Consider the following 21,353-nt stretch of genomic DNA (forward strand, 5'->3'; position numbering starts at 1 on the left):
CCTGCTATTTCTGCTGGGCCTGAGGTAAGGCGGACGGGGCTGACCCTGAAGGCAGAGCATCCTGGGGGCCACTCTCCTGGAAGCGAATTCACAGCATGGAGAAGCCTGAAATAACCAGCAGTGGCCCCAGGACAGAGTCTGTCACCAGAGCCTGGAGACAGGATGGGTGGCTGTGTCAAAGCCTCAGGATTTTTTTTTCCTGTGGCAAGTTATCCTTTTCCTTAGAAAAAAATACTGTTGGATACTGACACCACCACAAATAATCTAGCTCCTTGGCAGCTCCCCTCATGGGGTAAAGGGCCCTAGAAGATGTTTCTCCCAGGAAGATGCACAGACGGCCAAGGCAGGCAGATGGCGGCAATCAGCAGCTTCCACGTCCACCAGGGTGGCCTCGGAAAGACCAGCGCCCCCACGTGGGGCTGGGAGAGGCCGCACTGTGCCCCGAGAGTGAGGATGGGTCGGGGGCAGCGGGAATGGTGCTCTAAGGGGCTTCACATGGCCCCGGCACCCCAGGGCGGAGAACTTTCTAAGAGGGAAGGTCGGGGCAGCTGCTGCGTGGGTGCCAGCAGCCACCTGGGGACAGTGCCAGCACGGGGCCATGCCGGGGGAGCCTCTGGGAGCCACAGGAGGCTCTAGGGACACGCAGCTTGCCGGCCCTCCAGGAGGAGGACATTCTGAAATGGGCCTCGATGCCCTGGACGGCCTCGCTAGCCTTTACTCGCAGGGGAAGGTGCAGGATGTGGCAGTCCCTGGAGGGACCCCATGCCTGAGTGCAGCGCCAGGGTTTCCTCGGGGACCCCAGGTCTGAGTGCCACACCAGGGTTTCCTCAGGGACCTTGGGTCCGAGTGCCACACCAGGGTTTCCTCGGGGACCTTGGGTCCGAGTGCCACACCAGGGTTTCCTCGGGGACCTCGGGTCCGAGTGCCACACCAGGGTTTCCTCGGGGACCCCAGGTCCGAGTGCCACACCATGGTTTCTTCAGGGACCTCAAGTCCGAGTGCCACGGTCAGGGTTTCCTCGGGGATCCCAGATCTGAGTGCAGTGCCAGGGTTTCCTCGGGGCCCCGGGTCCAAGTGCCATGGTCAGGGTTTCCTCGGGGATCCCAGGTCCAAGTGCCCTACTCAGGGTTTCCTCGGGGTCCTCTCTCCTCCCCTCCGTACACCCCGCCAACATCACAAAGAGGAAGGTGATGTCTCTGGACCCAGCATCAAAGCCCGGGTCTTGGTGGGTGGTGCAGAAGGTGTTCCTAACGGTGGTCTGGGCGACAGCCAACCCTCCCTGTGGGCCTCAGAGCCAGGTCTCAGGAACAGGCACTGTGCAGCTGGGAGCAGCAGGGTCAGGAGAGGAGGGAGTCTGCCCAGAGACGTCTTCTTCAGAAACCACGTTCCCCAAGCCCTTCGCCAAAATAATCAAAACATCCCACGATCAGCTCTGCTTGACCAGGGGAGAAGAGGAATGGGAAATATGTCAGGGGTGAGATTTTAAAATGTGTGTGAATATAAACATTCAGCTCTCTAACATAATTAACAGCGCCCCAAGGAACATCCCATGTATGTCAGTAGGAAGCGTTTTTGATGCAGAACGAAGAACGAAGGCTACTTGGCGGTGTTCCAGCTCTCTGACTCTAAAGGGCTTGCCCAGGTTCCTTCCTAAGGCTCAGACAAGCCCATCTCAGCTTTGCTTTCTAGGAATTTATAAGTGTAAGCAAGCAAAGATTCAACTCCCCAAAAGATACCCTCTAGGTGGCCTGTGGTCCACGGGAGACCTCATGCACCAGGATCCCCATGCTGGGCCGGCCAGTGCTCAAGAGCACTGACCCTGGGGCTCCTTAAAGGGGCTGGAAGGGTCAGTGTGATACCGTGCGCCCACGCTTACTCACTGAGGAGCTCTTGGATTCCGTGTTTTCAAGCCTGCCCATGTGTAGGAAAAGCACAGCCTCCACGAGAACAGCAGGAACACACGCGCCAACACACACACCCAAACACACACGCATGCACGTGCATGTGCACACACGTGCACGCACACACACACAGAGCAACGTCCTGCAGCTCTCATCTTTTCTTTTTAAAATCATACATATTTCATTAAGCTCCATGCAGAGTGTCTTCTGATTTATGGTAATTGTCAACAAAAGCAAAAACACAGACAATTTTAACCCTGCAGTAGCTGGGAGTTAACCGCGTGATATCATATTGTTTTTCCTTTAAAAAGGGAGGGGGCTCTGAGCACTCCCCTGCGTTAAACTCTGAGGATGCTGAACCAAGAGAGACAGTGTGAACCCCAGCACTGGTGGCTGTTGTCTAAGGTGGCCCATGCCAGAAGCGACAACTGATAGAGTGGCCACCCCACCCCACGTGAGCCCGGCATGCTTGTGGCCTGGAGGACTCTGAGTGAGACTAATTTCCATATCAAACCCAATTTAGATGAAACGTCTTGGTTAAAAAAAAAAAAAAAAGCCAGAGCTTCAATAGCCCCTTGATTAGATTTTCATCTCCCGAGCAGACAAATATGAATATTTATTACCATGAATGCATATTTTTCTCTTTCCATTGCTCTAATCTTGAATATTATCCACTGCTAATTTTTATGAAAATTTGGGCAACATAATGTTTTCACATAAACTGACAGTTCTTGAGATAATCCCGTTATTGTCTGGTTGAAAGTGACAGCTTCCGCTTATTCATGTGTTAACAAGGGATTAAATATTGTTTTTCATCCCCATAATCTAAGATGGACTGGAAATTAAAAATTGAACATTGTATATTAGCAGGGCTCTGAGGACCAGAATTTGTTTGCATTCACTTAGAGACGATCTGTAAATTAGCAGCTTCACAATCAGGCCCTGTGATGTTGCTGCTGAAGGTAGCATCATAAAACGCCACTGACATTTCTAGAATGAATTCATTACTCTACCTGCCGCACACCAAAATGAAAAGGCTTCCATCAGGAAATACATCGCAAAGGAAAAGACAACACTTTGCCAAAGAAGTAAAATTGCAACACAAGTTATATTGCTTCAACATCAATAATTTTTTAGGGTTCCCATGCTAGAGGGGGCACCGGCTGCTCCTGGGAGGTGTGAGTCTTGGTCATCATGTGGCGTTGGCAGAAGGAGGACCCTGTACATCTTCCTTGCAAAATCACCCAAGGGACCCGGCCCATAGGCAGATGCGGCCACGTCCTTCTCCAGCTCTGGGGGCAGGCAGGCCATCTCCACGCTGAGCATCATTGACGGTGACACATTTGTACCATGTGGTAATTTTTACTTTATTGCTATGGCTGGATGGCTCAGACTGAACCGTGGATCTGAAGGGTTTTTGGACAAACCTATCCTATTATCCTTCTAAAAATCATGTTAAATTTTATTCATGTATTTATTCATTAATTCACTCTCCCTGATTGCCTTGGTAGAATTTTTCACTTTTTAATTTATTGTTTGACATGGTGCAGGAAAATGGCATAGATGTATTCCTTTGAAGCTAGCTTGACCCAATGCTATCTTTTGGAACAAATGATTAAAAAGGCACTCTGAGTTAAATGAGACACTAACAGGGTCAGAGTTAGAGCTGAATTGGGTCTCTCCAAAGTGCCTATGGGAAGCCCTAATCCCAGAACTTCCAAATGTGACTGTATGTGGAGATGGGGGTGTTTACAGTAGTCATTATGGTAAAATGAGGTCATGAAAGTAATGTGGAGATGGGGGTGTTTACAGTAGTCATTATGGTAAAATGAAGTCATGAGAGTATGTGGAGATGGGGGTGTTTACAGGAATCATTATGGTAAAATGAGGTCATGAGGGTATGTGGAGATGGGGGTGTTTACAGGAATCATTATGGTAAAATGAGGTCATGAGGGTATGTGGAGATGGGGGTGTTTACAAGAGTCATTACAGTAAAATGTGGTCATGAGGGTGGGCCTGATCCCATGTGACTGGCGTCCTTGTAGGAAGAGGAGATGCAGACACAGGTGCACACAGAGGGATGAGAACGTGAGGATGCAGAGATGGCATCTGAAGCCCAGGAGAGAGGCCTTGGGAGAGACCAGCCTGCCCACACCTTGATCTTGGACTTCAGCCACCAGGATTGTGAGCAATAAAGGTTTGTGACTGAAGCCCCTCACTCTGCAGTATTCTGTTGTGGCAGCCAGAGAGGACACACATGGTCAACATGGCAACACCCCCTCAGTACACGCCAGACATCTGAGGCCAAGCCCCTTTGACTGCAGGGATGTGTCTCTGCCTACAAGAAAGGAGAGGATTTCCTGTTTTCATGGAACGTTAATCCAAGTGCTTGTCAACAGAAGAAAGTTACTTCTTAAGAATGTTCTTTTTGCTTTATGCTCTCATTAAAAAAAAAAAAAATAGAGTGGCACTTCAATAAAAGGGTTTGCACACACACAACCCTAATTAGACTTCTAATGATCCTTTGTTTCACAGGAATGAAAGTGAAGGTAAAGTTTGTGCCTGTAAACTACTAAAGTGCTACCAGGGCCCAGCGTCTAGGGCCCTCCACCATCCATCAGTTTCTAATGTAGGAGATGAGAACACACCACCCCAAAAATGACTGTCATACATCAGAACATGCCACCCCAAAAACGACTGTTGAAGAACAGAACACGCCACCCCAAAAATGACTGTCGTACATCAGAACATGCCACCCCAAAAATGACTGTTGAAGAACAGAACACGCCACCCCAAAAATGACTGTCAAAGGCTAGAACACACCACCCCAAAAATGACTATCAGAGACCAGAACACACCACCCCAAAAATGACTGTCAAAGGCTAGAACACACCAACCCAAAAATGACTATCGGAGACCAGAACGCACCACCCCAAAATGACTGTTAGAGAACAGAACACACCACCCCAAAAATGACTGTCAGAGACCAGAACACACCACCCCCAAAATGACTTCTGGAGAACAGAACACACCACCCCAAAAATGACTGTCAGAGATCAGAACACACCACCCCAAAAATGACTATTGGAGATCAGAACACGCACCCCAAAAATGACTGTTGGAGAACAGAACACGCCATCCCAAAGTTGACTATCAGAGACCAGAACACACCACCCCAAAATGACTGTCAGAGACGACAATGCACCACCCCAAAAATGATTGTTGGAGATCAGAACACACCACCACAAAATGACAGTCAGAGACCGAACATACCACCCCAAAATGACTGTCAGAAACCAGAACATGCCACCCCAAAAATAACTGTTGGAGATCAGAACACACCCCAAAAATGATTGTCAGAGATCAGAACACACCACCACAAAAATGACTGTTGGAGACCAGAACACACCACTCCAAAAATGACTGCTGGAGAACAGAACACACCACCCCAAAACGACTGTTGGAGAACAGAACATGCCACCCCAAAAATGACTGTCAGAGAACAGAACACGCCACCACAAAAATGACTGTTGGAGATCAGAACACGCCACCCCAGAAATGACTGTCGGAGACCAGAACACACCACCCCAAAATGACTGTCGGAGAACAGAACACACCACCCCAAAATGATTGTTGGAGATCAGAACACACCACCCCAAAATGACTGTTGGAGACCAGAACACACAACCCCAAAATGACTGTTGGAAACCAGAACACAACACCTCAAAAATGACTGTCAGAGAAGAGAACACACCACCCAAAAAATGACTGTCGGAGACCAGAACACACCACCCCAAAAATGACTGTCAGAGACCAGAACACACCACCCCAAAAATGACTGTCAGAGACCAGAACACACAACCCCAAAATGACTGTTGGAGACCAGAACACACAACCCCAAAATGACTGTCAGAAACCAGAACACAACACCCCAAAAATGACTGTCGGAGAAGAGAACACACCACCCAAAAAATGACTGTTGGAGATCAGAACACACCACCCCAAAAATGACTGTTGGAGACCAGAACACACCACCCCAAAATGACTGTTGGAGACCAGAACACGCCACCCCAGAAATGACTGTTGGAGACCAGAACACACCACCCCAAAATGACTGTCGGAGAACAGAACACACCACCCCAAAATGACTGTCAGAGAACAGAACACACCACCCCAAAATGACTGTTGGAGACCAGAACACGCTACCCCAAAGTGACTGTTGGAGACCAGAACACGCCACCCCAAAATGACTGCTGGAGACCAGAACACACCACCCCAAAATGACTATTGGAGAACAGAACACACCACCCCAAAATGACTGTTGGAGACCAGAACACGCTACCCCAAAGTGACTGTTGGAGACCAGAACATGCCACCCCAAAATGACAGAAACCAGAACACACCACCCCAAAATGACTGTCAGAGATCAGAACGCACCACCTAAAAAATGACTGTCAGAGACCTGAACACACCACCCCAAAAATGACTGTCGGAGATCAGAACACACCACCCCAAAATGACTGTCAAGGAACAGAACACACCACCCCAAAATGACTGTTGGAGACCAGAACACGCCACCCCAAAAACGACTGTTGGAGATCAGAACACACTACCCCAAAATGACTGTTGAAAACCAGAACATACCACCCAAAAATGCCTGTGAGAGACCAGAACATACCACCCAAAAATGCCTGTGAGAGACCAGAACATACCACCCAAAAATGCCTGTGAGAGACCAGAACATACCACCCAAAAATGCCTGTCAGAGACCAGAACACACCATCCCAAAATGACTGTCGGAGAACAGAACACACCACCCCAAAAATGATTGTTGGAGATCAGAACACAGCACCCCAAAATGACTGTCAGAGACCAGAACATACCATCCAAAAATGACTGTCAGAGATCAGAACACAGCACCCCAAAATGACTGTCAGAGAACAGAACACACCACCCCAAAAATGATTGTTGGAGATCAGAACACACCACCCCAAAATGACTGTCAGAGACCAGAACACAGCACCCCAAAATGACTGTCAGAGACCAGAACACACCATCCCAAAATGACTGTTGGAGAACAGAACACACCACCCCAAAAATGATTGTTGGAGATCAGAACACACCACCCCAAAATGACTGTCGGAAACCAGAACACAACACCCCAAAAATGACTGTTGGAGACCAGAACATACCATCCAAAAATGACTGTCAGAGATCAGAACACAGCACCCCAAAATGACTGTCAGAGACCAGAACACACCATCCCAATAAATGTATGCCTTTTTGGCATAAGGATTATTTTGAGAAACTGAAGATACAGGAGAAGCTCTGAAAACAAGTGGATTCTCTTCTATAAGAGAGATGTATGTTTACAAAGGAATCCTCCATTTGTAAGGGTGGCTCCTCTCTGCACCTGGAAGAGGACGGCTCTCGTCACTGGGAACCCCATCAATGCAGAGGGCTCAACTGAGAGTGTATGACAGGCCTTGCCCTTGCTGACCAGCTTCTCTGGTCCCCTCCTGTGTTAGTCTGTCTTCATGCTGCTGATAAACACATACTGGAGACTGGGCAATTTATGAAAGAGAAAGGTTTAATGGACTCACAGTTCCACATGGTTTTGGGGAGGCCTCAAAAGGTCAGAGGCACATCTCACAGGGTGGCAGACAAGAGACTGCATGTGCAGGGAAACTGCCCTTTATAAACCATCAGATCTCATGAGACTCATTCACTACCACGAGGACAGCACGGGAAAGACCAGCCCCCATGATTCAACGACCTCCCACCAGGTCCCTCTCACAACACGTGGCAATTGTGGGAGCAATGATTCAAGGTGAGATTTGGGTGGGGATACAGCCAAACCCTATCACCTCCTCATTGCTCCTCCTGCTCTGTCTCAGCAGGTGATGGTGCTGAAGGCTGAGTCTACACACCTCTTTGTGATTGACGCATTTCTCTGGGTATGGCTCATGTATGCAGGAGGCGCATATGTGAATCCACTTCGGCTTGTTTATCTCTTGTGAATCGGTTTTTTGTTACAGGAGTCCACACCTCCTAGGAACTCAGAACAGAGACACTGCTTTTTCTTCCCCACACAGAGTAGTAGCTTGAGGCCACTGGCTCAGGCAAAAGGGGCACCTGAGTTGGCCTGGATGCTTGGTGGCTGCCCTGATAAGTGATTATGGAAAATGTGATGCCAGAGCGGTGCCAATGCTGAGCGACAGCCCCCACCAGGGTGGGCTTGGCTCCATGTTCACTGTCTCGGGAGAAAGGCTGCCCTTACACCTGCAGCACGTTCCTCCACTCCACAGTGCCCAGGTGGGCCTGGGCTGGGGGCATTGGACACAATGCATCCTGGCAGCCACCCAGGCCTAGCCTCTCCAGGGCACCTGATGCCCACCCGGGCAGAGAAAGGCACCTGAGCAGAAGGGTGTGGGGCTTTCAGAAGGAGGGTTCCCTGGTGGGGATGCAGATGCACCTGCCTGATGCTGGAAACAAGCCAAGTTCCTCCTGCTGGCCCTGACAGGAGAGTTTCTCCTGACAGACACACCTCTGGGCTCTGCTCACCAGCGTCCATGTCCCTAGCTGGACAATTCCAGGGTTGAAAATCAGGATTTCCCACTTGTATCTCATGAACTTTGCCAGGTAAAAGTTTCATATTCATGGAGTATACCAGGTGCGAATGTGCTATAGATGTAGCTAAGGACATTTCAGCTTTCAGGAATCTCAATGAGAAAAGGAACTTAATTTGATGTGGGGCTCGGTGTAGGGAGTGCCACCTGGCCCGAGTCAGGCTGCCTGGGGCTGGCTCCAGCTGCTGGTTCTGCCGTGTCACTTCTCCTGCCTCGGTCTCCCCTCTGTGAAATGTGTTGCCTCCTGGGGACAAGGGAGGTGACACTCATGTGAAGTGTGGAACAGACCCCAGGAGGGAGTGAGCGTCACAACCGTTGCTGCCACTGTGCTGCTCTGAGAAAGCTGCAGCTGGAGCTTTGGAGGGTGCAGGATCCTGTTAATTTTCTTCATTCTCTTTAAGCACCTCCAAGTCTGATGGGTTGACCCACTGAAAGGGGTTTCTGGATTATTACACACCGAGGGACCTTATGAGCATCCTAGAATTCAGTTGTTTAAATAAAAATGAACTTCTGGTCCCATGTGAGCCAGGCTCCCTAGGGAACCTGCAGGGACAATCTTGCCTTCCACTAAGACCCGGGCCCAAGGCGGGCCTCCGTTCCTTCAGCGGGAGACATCACCAAGTCCCCACCTCAGACAATAAGCCATGTCTCTGCGACCGAAATCTATATTATGCATATTTTTATAAAAATGCAGCTGAAAATGTGAGAAAAGGGCACAGAGAGGGAGGGAGGCATGTCGAGAAGCAGGGACTGCCGTTGCCACAGGCAGACATGACTTGTTTCTATCTTACGTGACTATTTACTCTGATATTGAATAAAAATTGAATGTGTTGCTATAGCAACTGCCACATCACACAGCACCTCTCCTGCCTTTAAGTCACAGGAAAGTATTGAGAAGGCATCCATGAGCCAGCGCGACGTGGAAACCTGTGTGCCATTCATAATTCCAGGAGGAAAAGATGTTGTTTCATGATGAACTCCTATTTGTCAATATGCCAAGTGCAGTTAATTATATTGAAAACACACAGTTTTGTGTTTTTCTTCACTTTTGAGAAATAGAAAAAGAGTGAGAAGAGCAGTAAGCAGCAAGCAGGCTGGTAGGGTGTGGCTGAGCCCACCACAGCAGGGCTGCCCCAGGGCCATCGAGGTCCTTGTCACAGAGACAAACCCACAGCAGGTCTGTCCTGGGGCCATCGAGGTCCTCACCACAGAGCCAAGCCCACAGTGGGCCTGTCCTGGGGCCACTGAGGTCTTCGTCATAGAGCCAAGCCCACCACAGTGGGGCTGTCCGGGCCATCGAGGTCCTTGTCACAGATCCAAACCCACAGTGGGCCAGTCCTGGGGCCATTGAGGTCCTCATCAGCTGAGCCTACCCATGACGGGCCTGTCCTCGGCCATTTGAGGTCCTCACTACAGAGCCAAACCAGATAAGGGGCTGCTCCTGACCTCCAATCTCCCACCAACCAAAGGCTCATCTGGGGTCCTCAGATGGGCTGAAGGTAGAGCTGCCTGGGCTGGGCTGATGCAAATATTTTAATGCAACTTCATGCAGATCTCCCTTTTCAGATGCAAATTAGGAATATTTACCAGTAAACAGGCTTTTCTTGGGACTGAAGCACTTTTGCGTTTAGGAGAAAACCACCCGTCAAGTAATGCATATTAGAATAAAATAAAGTGACGGTGCAGGAAATGACAAAGATGTCCACTCCCCCCAGTACCCACTCGCCAGTACCCACTCCCCCCAGTATGCACTCCTTCAGTAACCACTCCCCCAATACCCGCTTCCCCCAATACCTGCTCCCCCAGTACAAGCTCCCGCCAGTACAAGCTCCCGCCAGTACATGCTTCCCCCAGTACTCTCCCCACAGTACCCGCTCCCCCCAGTACCCGCTCCATTACCCACTCCCCCAGTACCTGCTTCCCCAGTACCCATTCCCCCCAGTACTCGCTCCCCCATTACCCGCTCCTCCAGTACCCACTCCACCCAGTACCCGTTTCCCCAGTACCCACTCCACCCAGTACCCACTCCCCCAGTACCCGCTCCCCAGTACCCGCTCCCCAGTACCCACTCCCCCAGTACCCACTCCACCCAGTACCCACTACCCCAGTACCCGCTCCCCCAGTACCTGCTCCCCCAGTACCCACTCACCAGTACCCTCTCCCCCAGTACCCACTTCCCCCAGTACCCATTCACCAGTACCCACACCCCCAGTACCCACTTCCCCCAGTACCCACTCCCCCAGTACCCACTTCCCCCAGTACCCACTTCCCCCAATACCCACTCCCCCCAGTACCCGCTCCCCCAGTACATGCTTTCCCAGTACCCGCTTCCCCAGTACCCACTTCCCCCAGTACCCGCTTCCCCCAGTACCTGCTCCCCCAGTACTTGCTCCCCCTAGTACCCGCTCCTCCAGTACCTGCTCCCCCAGTACCTGCTTCCCCCAGTAACTGCTCCCCCAGTACCCACTCTCCCCAGTACCCACTCCCCACCATACCCACTCCCCCAGTACCTGCTCCCGAGTGCCCACTCCCCCAGTACCTGCTCCCCCAGTACCCACTTGCCCCAGTACCCAGTCCCCCAGTACCCACTTCACCCAGTACCCACTTCTCCAATACCCGCTCCCCCCAGTACTCACTCCCCCCAGTACCTGCTCCCCACCATACCTGCTCCCCCCAGTACTGCCAGAGCCCACCACATGCACTGAGTGGGCAAGAGCCCCAGGCAGGCACCGCCGTCCCCCGCCTCCCACCCTCGACAGAGCTTCCCACGTGCTCTTGGGCTTCCGGGTGGGATGCCACAGGTTCCCTGAAACGCACGCTGTCTTGGGGGGTGTGAGTGTTTCTGGAGAGAGAGACTCTGGTTTTTCTTGGGCTCACAGAGGGTCTGAGGTTGCTGGAGTGTTACACCCCAGTCACTGCAGCCTGGTTCTGTAGGTTGAGCCGGTGCTAGGTACAAGCTGCAGAGTGAGATGTAGGGTCCAGTGATCCCCCCAGGCTTCTATCTTTGGTGTGACCCAGCATTACCATCAAACACACTGTTAACTTTTCGCAGGCTCAGATCAGTCACCTTACCCAAGGAACCCTGTGAACTCTGACACCTCGGGCTTTTTAGATCCACTGTCCAGAGCCTCAGGAGCTGTGATCTCTTTCTTCAGATACTCCTGAACCCACCGCTTTCGCTCCATTCTGACAAACCTACCTCTGACCATACAAGCTTCTCTTCCTCCTGGGAGCTGCTCCTCCAAGCAGCCCTGGAGGAACGTGTGGCCGTGCTGTCTGCCCCATCGGCCTGTCCTGCACCCCCCACCCACATCTATTGCCCCTTCTCTTGAATCCCCAAACACAGGCCCTCATCTAAAGGCCAGCAGTGATTTTAAACCTTTATCATGTCCTGGCCTGTGCGCAGCAGCATGCCACGCAGAATCTTCACGGATGTCTGATGACTTTGGTTACTGTGAGCGTTCCCCACAGCGACCACGGTCAACAGGTCACGGGGGCCGCCATGTCCCAGATGGTCTGCATGTTTGCTAATGTGTGTGTAAACACATTTGCTTTGGTTACATATTTTCTCTTTAGGTTGCAAAAAATGGTACTAAAGGTAACATGAGATAGAACTAGACACATTGTTCCAATATCAATCTCCTGGTTTTGCCATAATTGGCTTTTATAATTACCCAGACATAACACCAGGGTAAAACTTCGCTAGATAAGGGATACATGAGACTTCTTTGATATAACTTTGCAATTCCCTGTGAATCTATAACGGTTTCAGAATAAGAAGTCAGAAATAATATAAAAACTTTTGGACAAAGGAAAAAACTCACTTGCAAAAAAATAAGTCCGAAGCCCCAACTGATGGAATGACCCAGTCTTGACCAAGAGGATCCCCAGAGAAACCTTAAAACTGAGTTGGGACCATGACAGGATGAAGGTCAGACCTGCCTGGTTACCTGCCTCCATCACTAATCATCACCAGGCTTCCTTCCCTGGGTTCAGACCCGCCTGGTTACCGCCCCCCTCTCAACTAATCACCACCAGGCTTCCTTCTCTGAGGGCTGAACAGAAACCAGCCCTTTTAAAAGACTCCATTCCTGATATCCACCAAGTGCCTGAAGTTGCTCTTCCTTTTATGGCTTCGACCCAACAACCAATCAGCATTCCTTCCTTATAAGAGACCTCATTCATGGAGTGCCTCTGGCTGGTCTGTGGAGGCTGCACAGGGCGGGCCTTCATGTCCTCAGCTTCACCTTTTGATGCAGAATGCCTAACTGTAATCTGTTTACATGTTAAGTCTCCACCCCCCAGTGAACATGGGATGCATTTTGCACACATTAGCTGACCATGCATGCCCGTGTCTCCCTTTCATGAATATTCATGGTTCCTCCCATAACCTGCTGAATATGTATACTTAGCCACCCGCTCAGCATAAATTCCTGTTCCCTTTGCCTCTCACTAGAAGTGCCTGTTTCTGGCTCCTGGCCGGAGGCTATGCTTCCCAGCTGGTCAGGATGGCTGCCCTGCAGGATGCAGCCCTTTACGAGGAATAAAGCTCTCCTTTCCCAATTACGAGCCTCATCATTCTTCTGCTGCCACCATCAACCCCATAAGAGCTACTCTCTTATTCACCTGTTATGTACATGGGCTTCTAACATCTCTGTGCACACACGTGTTTACACAGCTGCCTTTAAGTTTAGAGTTCTCAAAATTTTTAATGAAATCACAGAATTTGAATTATTTGATTGTTATGATGAGTTACCTTGCTATAGTTTTATATTTTGTCAGTTTTTTTTTTTTTTTTGGTGAAGGTTTTGTTTTTCTGATTTCCTTGCTGGATGGAGTGTCTTCTTAGGATACATTTCTCGGAGTTCGATTACTGAGCCAAAGGGGAAGAGTTTTTGTTTGTTGGTTCGCAGATGACCACTGCTGTCCTGCCTTCTAAAGAGTTAGACTCATTCACCCTGCCTACCATGGAGTGTATGTATATGAGTTTTATCACATTTGGTCTTTATTTATAAAACCAAAACTGTTGTTCTCAAGCAACCTTCAGTACTAATCTTAAAAATAGGACTTTAGGCTGAGCACGGTGGCTCAGGCTTATAATCCCAGGACTTTGGGAGGCCAAGGCGGGTGCATCACGAGGTCAGGACATCAAAACCATCCTGGCTAACATAGTGAAACCCCGTCTCTACTAAAAATACAGAAAAATTAGCTGAACATGGTGGCAGGGGCCTGTAGTCCCAGCTACTCGGGAGGCTGAGGCAGGAGAATGGCGTGAACCCGGAAGGCAGAGCTTGCAGTGAGCCGAGATCGCGCCACTGCACTCCAGCCTGGGCGACAGAGCGAGACTCCGTTTCAAACAACAACAACAACAACAAAATAATAGGACTTTAGACTTGGGATGTGACTGGAACATCTACGGATTTCTCACCCCACTGTAGCTCTGACATTTCACCTGCCCCCAGCACTACAGGGCCTCCGGTATCACACAAATCATTTTGGCTGGAGAACGCTTTGTGAGTGGTCCGCTTGCCAGCTCTCCACCTCACCTGTTGGCATCTCCCAAATAGCATTTCTTCCAGCCAAGCGCCTCATCCACCCACCCGGACCCACCTGAAACATTTAATGTGCCTGGTAAAGGCAGGGTCCTGCTGCTGGGGCACCGCAGGCCAACAACAGCTGTCACCCTGACAGGCAGTGGCAGCTCCTCCCCACCTCCCCACCTCCTTACTCCGGCTCTCTTCACCTGTGGGCAAAGGCCTCCCTCTGTCCTGTCCTCTCCTGGGTCACACCTGGGTGTGCAGAACCAGGCATCTGGTGAGGTGGGCAGGAAATCTGCATCTTCACAAGTCCCCAGGGAGAAGGTGCATGGGCATGTCGGGCCATCATGGCTGATATGTTCCTGCTATTGATTTGGCCAAAGTCTGCATTCAATGTCCAACCTCCTCTTGGTAATCCCCAAGCAACTGGGTAGGAGCTGTGTACAGTAGCAAACCTCTTTCCACAGACAGGAAATGACAGGGTGGAAGTTGGGGGGGAAATGAAGCTGGTTTCGAACACATCCGTCATGCATCTCAGTTCTGCCCCACTGCTTGCTCCCTGTGATAAGTGCTGAGCATCCGCACCCCCCACCCCCACCCCAGGTAACACACATCACACAGCAAATTCACATCATTCATGGGGTGGACCCACACACCCCACCTCCCACCCCAGATAACACACATCACACAGCAAATTCACATCATTCATGGGGTGGATCCACGCACCCCACCTCCCACCCCAGGTAACACACATCACACAGCAAATTCACATCATTCATGGGGTGGATCCACGCACCCCACCTCCCACCCCAGATAACACACATCACACAGCAAATTCACATCATTCATGGGGTGGATCCACGCACCCCACCTCCCACCCCAGATAACACACATCACACAGCAAATTCACATCATTCATGGGGTGGACCCACGCACCCCACCTCCCAACCCAGATAACACACATCACACAGCAAATTCACATCATTCATGGGGTGGACCCACGCACCCCACCTCCCACCCCAGATAACACACATCACACAGCAAATTCACATCATTCATGGGGTGGACCCACGCACCCCACCTCCCACCCCAGATAACACACATCACACAGCAAATTCACATCATTCATAGGGTGGATCCACGCACCCCACCTCCCACCCCAGATAACACACATCACACAGCAAATTCACATCATTCATGGGGTGGATCCACGCACCCCACCTCCCACCCCAGATAACACACATCACACAGCAAATTCACATCATTCATAGGGTGGATCCACGCACCCCACCTCCCACCCCAGATAACACACGTCATACAGCAAATTCACATCATTCATGGGGTGGATCCACGCACCCCACCTCCCACCCCAGATAACACACATCATACAGCAAATTCACATTATTCATGGGGTGGATTCGCACACCCCACCCCCCACCCCAGGTAACACACATCATACAGCAAATTCACATTATTCATGGGGTGGATCCACGCACCCCACCTCCCACCCCAGATAACACACATCACACAGCAAATTCACATCATTCATGGGGTGGATCCACGCACCCCACCTCCCACCCCAGATAACACACATCATACAGCAAATTCACATTATTCATGGGGTGGATTCGCACACCCCCACCTCCCACCCCAGGTAACACACATCACACAGCAAATTCACATCATTCATGGGGTGGATCCACGCACCCCACCTCCCACCCCAGGTAACACACATCATACAGCAAATTCACATTATTCATGGGGTGGATTCATGACCACAGGTCCACAGACTTTTAAGGGGCTTTTGGGATCTACATATTCTTAGCTACAGAATCCTTTCTTGGAACACAGTTTCACCCAGGAGCCCAATGAGCAACAGGCAACAGAAGCCTGGAGCTTGCTGAGCCGGAGTGGGAGGGTGGCACGAGCTGAGCAGGGATTGACACCCAACTGCCTCGGAGCCCCCAGGGCTCCTCGAATAACCATCTGAAGACCTCTGACCTCACCCCACACTGGACAGAGAGAAGCTCCCTCGGCAGAGATGGGGGGCTCTTTGCCACCCAGACAGCCCCCAGTCTGAGCAGCTCCTCCCCTCAGCTGCTTCTCAAATCCCTCTTGTTCAAGCTCCTGAGACCGCAGGGGCTCTGCTGAGACTGAGGGTCGGCCACTTCTCACTGACATGCTGGGCAGGGCACCTCTCTGTCTATCACAATGCTTAGAAGCTGGAATGCTGGGCAGGGCACCTCTCTGCTCTATCACGATGCTTAGAAGCTGAAACGCTGGGCAGGGCACCTCTCTGCTCTATCACGATGCTAAGAAGCTGGAACACTGGGCAGGGCACCTCTCTGTCTATCATGATGCTTAGAAGCTAGAACACACCCCTAACTCTGGACACAACTGAGAAGGCTGTAGCCATGGATCTGCCTTTATCCAGATTATTTTTCTTCCAAACTTTTGAGTTTTGCTTTTTGGTGATTATCATTTTCCTTTGGAAAAAACATGGCTTTATTAATTTGAATAAAATGCAAACACTTTTCAAGATATCAGAAATTAGATTTTGAAATACATCAAAATGCCACCCATGTATGAGGGGTGTGTATCTGCACTGTAATCTGTTCATTTCCTTTAAATTTTGTTTTGAGATATTTCCATTTGGCTTAAAAGGTTTTAATTCCACTATCTGTCATCACATGTGTTAAACACAAGCGCAGGGGAGAGATTTTGTAAATGCTATTAGATTTCTGTAATCAAACTCTGCTTTATATTCCAGAGTCAGGGATTAGAAGAATTTTAAATACATTAAAAATCAGAATTGTCACATTCAGGCTTAATACTGAATAAGGCAATTAAAATTAGAAAAAAACATTAGCTTTTAAATAGTTTCTCAACTTGTACCCCTTTCTCCCATTTTCACCACTGCAAATCTACTCCAAATATATAAACCTCCTGAAACTATAGCAGTGAATAAAACAGACAAACCCTTCCATCACAGAGCTCCCATTCCAGGTGAAGCTGGAGATGCATCCAAGGAATAAGGTCCATTGTTTCCTCTGAAGGCTGAACCCGGCCGTCACCTGCATTGCTTTCTGCACTCACTTGGGGCAACGGGAGACACAGATGCTGGGCTCGAGGGCCCGCTGGGCACAACGTCCGTTGGGTCAAGAACTCAAGAAGAACCATCTTTTGAAATGTAAAATGGCCACATGGAGAAGGATGATGCTCCAGGAGCTGGTCTCCAGCGTTTGGTGGAACAAGAACAAAGAAATATCTGCAGAAGGCCAGGAAGACAGGCAGGTCAGGGTGGATGAGCTCCTTGTGGCCAGATCGTAACCAGTGGGTGAAATAAACACTCTAGGGTTTGGTCACTTTCTGCCCCAGGGATGACGGAGCCCCTGCCCCTGGGAATGGCAAGGTCCATCCTCTGCTCTCTCAGGGGCCAGAGAGGACACAGGTCGGATGTGGATGGAAGCAGAGGCGTGGTGCCGTGCAGGTGAGCTCCTGCTCCTGCCCTTGGCCCCCACGGTCCCCCGCGGGAAGCCCACCAGCCCCACAGTCTAGGGAGAACCTTCCTGCCCACACATGAGATGGGTGGGCATCAGGAATGGGCAGAGGCCAATTCTTTCCAGAGTTAAATCATCCACTTCACTGATAATCTGAGCAGCAATTCAGATTTCCATGCATTGACTCAATCTACTTCCTAGACAGAGCTTCACAAGGAGCAGTGATGCCATTTCCATTAAGAGATGAGAAAACCTAGTGAGAGAAACAGGCTGTGGCAGGAAGATCAAGAGCCCTGCATAGCCCACTTGAAGTGTGAGGCTCCTCTACAGATCTCCCAGGAGAGAAATGGAGGAGGCCTGTGGCCATACACATCTGTTGCTCGGTGAATGGGTCAGGGCTGGAGACATAAGCTTGGGATCATCATCAAACAGATAATATAAAAAGCCAGGGCCCAGGTGAGTTCCCCAAAGGAGAGAGCACAGGCAGAAAGGAGGAGCGAGCCAGGCCCTGGAGAGTCCGATCTATAGAGCTCATGGAGGAGGAGCTGGTTGACTTGAAGGGAACAGAGATGACCGTCACCCCAAGTGAGTGCAGAAGGCAATGCAGGTGACGGCCGGGTTCTGCCTTCAGAGGAAACAAGGGGCCTTATTCCTTGATGCATCTCCAGCTTCACCTGGAATGGGAGCTCTGCGATGGAAGGGTTTGTCTGTTTTATTCACTGCTGTAGTTCCAGTTCTTAAAACCTGCCCGACGCATATAAATATCTAGGAATGAATGAATGAACAGCTCACTAAACTGAGGCTCTGCAGGATCCCTCGTACACACACATCGAAATCCCACATGATGCATGGCATCAACTCCGAGGGGCACAAAGCCAAGAGCACAGGAAGAACGTGGATCTCCAGATTCCAAAACTAGAGCAGCAATCAAAACCAGGCGTGACTGGGAGCTGCTGCTAAAGTGGCTCTTGGACATTTGGAACCCTTCTGTGGATCCAAGTGTGTGGAAGCTGACAGCTGGGGTGTGAGTTCCTATAGTCACATGAGGACAGCCCATGTGGCCTTGGGGTGGATGGAGATGGGGACTCCACATGAAGCCCAGGACCTTGAGGACCTGCCTCCCTCAAGATTGAAGCCCAGGAACATACCACCCACCAGCCGGGGAAGTGGGGAGAGGCTGAACCCCAGACTTGTGCATGTGCCCACACTTCACTGAATGGCGCAGAAACTCCCAGGTGGGCAATTGACAGGAAAGTGGATCTGCTGGGACACTGAGGGCAAAACTTCTTATCCAGAAACTCTCACATAGAAATTCACACTTCAGCATCATCGATCCCTGCTGAGGGTAAGCTCACAATTCTAAAGAAAGACTTCATCAACTTCATCAACCACAAAAAAGGATAGACCGGCAGGAGGGGGGTCAGCAGATGTGATGAGCAGGAGTTGTAGAAAGCTAAGACTAGGAAACGGCCAGAGGGTCTGAACGAGACCATAAAATAAGCCAGAGGGTCTGGACGAGACCATAAAATAAGCCAGCGGGTCTGGATGAGACCATAAAATAAGTAGGTTTAAAATGATTGAAAAGATAAAAGAAGATATCGAACACATAATCAAAGTAGAAAGCAAAAGAACAGATTTGATAAATTACTAAGGAAAAATTTTTTTCTAAGTGAAAAATACAGTAACCAAGAGAAAAGTACCCAGCATTTGAGTTTTACAGCAGATTAGACAGAGGAGGAAGGAACGTGGGAGACAATTTCAGGAAATAATCTGTCGTGTAGCATCAAGGGAGGGAGAGGTGAAGGTGTGACAGAGGGTGCTGAGACAGAGTGGATGGAACAAGAAGGTCCAACCCCTGCCTAGTCAAATGCTGTGGAAGCGTCAGGACTGCAGTGGGAATGAGAGTGAATGTTTACACGTGCTCACTCATCCACACTCTGCCACCCCAGAAACCTGCACACGACCCAGTGGTGCAGGTTCTGGGATGACCCTCATTTGACAACACGGGAAATAGAGTCACGGGGTGAGCACAGAGACCGCAGGAGGCCACCGTGAAAGAGATGGCGAGGGGCAGCTCTGCAGAGTCAAGAAGGGGCCTGAGTGAAAGGGAGCACCAAGTACAGCACAAAACCCAGATCCTCCGATCCAAGCGGGGAGTGCCTGGACATCACAGATGCCCAGCAGAGGACAGGAGGAGCTGGGAGGCTGAAACCCAGATCCCCCGATCCAAGCGGGGAGTGCCTGGACATCACAGATGCCCAGCAGAGGACAGGAGGAGCTGGGAGGCTGAAACCCAGATCCCCTGATCCAAGCGGGGAGTGCCTGGACATCACAGATGCCCAGCAGAGGACAGGAGGAGCTGGGAGGCTGAAGCCACAGCGACCAGGCCCTGTGGCTCCTCTAGTGTGGGAAGGGCAGCTCTGTCCTGAAAGGGTGGCCGTGGAGGTGCTGTCCTCCAGGCTCAGGTGTGTGTGGGAAGGAGCTCTGTTCTGAATGGGTGGCCGGGGAGGTGCTATCCCCCAGGCTCATGTGTGTGTGGACAATAGCATCTGACCTTCCATGCTTAAGAGGCAATGTGTGGCGAGGCACATGGCAGAAGCCACTTGGGCTGGTGCTGCCCAGTCAGTGGCTCTGCCTGTCACCATATCCTGCCTCTTTCCTGGAGTGGCCGGAGTCCAGGTATCAATGAGGAAGGTGTGTCTGGACACCAGGCACCACACTCGTCACCTCCCAGATGAACCCCAGAGTCTCCCATTCCCTGTCCCCCACCCTTGCCCCTCCAGCCCTCTCAGGGCAGAGCCTCCCTAATGTCCACAGGACCCACCTCCCCACCCACCACAGCCGCTTCTCATGGGGCCTAAATATTCCACAGTACAGCAGAGGGTCTCAGCCTCGATATGTTCTCTGACCAGGTTACAGAGATGGCTCTAACCTGAGCCCATCTAGATTTGTCCCAAATTCCTGGACACCATTATCCCTCTAGGAATGACTTAGCACCACCACCCCATGTGATGAGCTCAGAAGAGAGAGGAAAGGCAGGAGGACACCACAGCTCCTTGCACACGCAGGAGACGCACCTCCGACATCACATCTTCCACATGCAGGAGACTCACGGCCGGGTCACAGTCGCCCCCCACTGACTCCACCTTGAAGCTACTTGGCCCCTCCGCATCGGTCACTGCACCTTCCGTGGGATGCAGGTGGCTCTCGGCAGCCCCCCAGACTCTTGGCTTCTTTCTCACCCTTCAGTGGGTGCTAAAGACACAGCAAGCTCCCGGGAAAGACCAGGGCATCACCAGCTGCCCAACACCTCATTCATCCAGCATGAGCCAGGAATGCATCGAGAAACACCAAGAACAGGTGCACCTGTCGGGAACGTGCACGCCAGTTTCCATCAGTCACCGGCTGCTCTCCTCTCCCACACCCTGCCCGTCATTTAAACGAGACGCAGACATTTTCAAAGCCCTTCAGGCTATTCTTAGGCAGGCACTGCATGGGAAGCACAAGAACCTCTGTTTGGGAAGAGCGGCCAATTAAGCAGCTTCTTATTTCAAGAGCCCGAGTCTCGGGCCTGGTGAGGACGAGATTTCCCCACAGAAGCAGCTTGTCTTTAAGTGGCTCCGCAGAGGGTGGCTCTGCTGTGTAGCAAGCACACTCGGAGATAAGCGCTCCTTCACAGTTAATTATCTCTAATGGCGAGTGCTGTGAAACCCGAAATCGCAAACGCCAGAGCACAGATTGGTTTCGGTCCACACTGACTTACGAGTGGCCACACGCCGTTCCTCA

General features: G+C 50.8%; 1 protein-coding gene across 4 annotated transcripts in view; it reads right to left on the reverse strand.

Moving 5' to 3' along the window:
• Positions 1–21,353, reverse strand: part of PTPRN2 (protein tyrosine phosphatase receptor type N2) — a 998,301-nt gene that overhangs the window by 321,873 nt on the left and 655,075 nt on the right. The gene's annotated exons all lie outside the window — the stretch shown is intronic.

Source organism: Nomascus leucogenys, chromosome 13 (assembly GCF_006542625.1).
Source record: "Nomascus leucogenys isolate Asia chromosome 13, Asia_NLE_v1, whole genome shotgun sequence".
NCBI lineage: Eukaryota > Metazoa > Chordata > Mammalia > Primates > Hylobatidae > Nomascus > Nomascus leucogenys.